Consider the following 1044-nt stretch of genomic DNA (forward strand, 5'->3'; position numbering starts at 1 on the left):
ACCAGAAGACCTTCGCGTTGTCTGATGACTGGACGTGCTAAGGAGAATTGGAAGAACGGGGCGGGCGCATGTTGCTAAGTGTGGCCGTGGCTAACTCTGGAAAGTAGGCATTCACCCAGCCTAAGGTGTGCCATTGGATATTAGGTTTTCCTCAGACGGGCCCAGTGGCTGCCAGAGTGGATTGAGTGTTGCTCTTGAGTCCTCTGGCCTGAGGACTGTGGATTCCCCAGGGTTTTGGAGTACCAGGGGGTCATGGACCCTCTGCAGACCCCCACGGCATGCCCGCTTGTGTGCTGCCGCCTCCCAGCACGTGCTTGGATCGATGATGACACCCTTGTATGCATTCCTTGGAAAATCTGAACAAAATGAGTGAGAACCCTCTACCGTCTCCTCATCGAAACTGAGGTCCAGCACGTTTCCTCTCTCGGGGGTAGGGGACCGTGAGGAGGGCGGGCCAGCGTCCCCTGCTGACATGCATGCAAACACCACCCAGGGCTCCTAATATTGGAGGGGCCCCTGTCTGAGGGTCGACTGTGTCTACCCATAAGCTGGGTCGCCTATGAATATCAGGTGTCTGCTGCAAGGCCGTTGAGGCCATGCGAGGGGGCGTGCTCTCCTGCTGGTCTTGAGAGTCGGGGTGTGTGCTGGTGTAGGCCAAGTGAGCTTGCAGCTTGGCAAAGTGTGTTTTGGCCAGGATCACGCTTGGTGCATGCCGCTTCGGGGTTTAATTCTGGAGGCCAAAATGAGCAAGCTTCTCTGGTTGGAACCCGGAGCCTCAGGCCAGGCCTGTGGCCCACCGTGTTCTTGCGTTTGGCACGGTGAGTTTCGTGAGTGCCAAGTGAGGCTGGAGCTGTGGACGGGTGTGGCTCGGGTTGGGCGTCGGCCTAATGCGGCTGATGGATCAGGCCTGGGTGTTGCCCTTGTCTGCTCCCCTACTTTAACTGCCGGCACAGTGCTGGGGACAAGTGGGTCATCGTGGAGTGGGGTGAGGACCGCGCTGCACTTAAGCCTGCGTGGTGGCTGATGGCCCGGAGAGGAATGTAC

At 58.4% G+C, this 1044-nt stretch overlaps 1 non-coding gene across 1 annotated transcript; it reads left to right on the forward strand.

Moving 5' to 3' along the window:
- The first annotated feature begins 316 nt into the window (after positions 1 to 316).
- On the forward strand, positions 317 to 409 carry LOC131753962 (small nucleolar RNA SNORD116). Its single transcript, XR_009335015.1, has one exon. It is a non-coding gene; the product is annotated as a small nucleolar RNA SNORD116 (small nucleolar RNA).
- The last annotated feature ends 635 nt before the right edge of the window (positions 410 to 1044 follow it).

Source organism: Kogia breviceps, chromosome 3 (assembly GCF_026419965.1).
Source record: "Kogia breviceps isolate mKogBre1 chromosome 3, mKogBre1 haplotype 1, whole genome shotgun sequence".
Taxonomy (NCBI): domain Eukaryota; kingdom Metazoa; phylum Chordata; class Mammalia; order Artiodactyla; family Physeteridae; genus Kogia; species Kogia breviceps.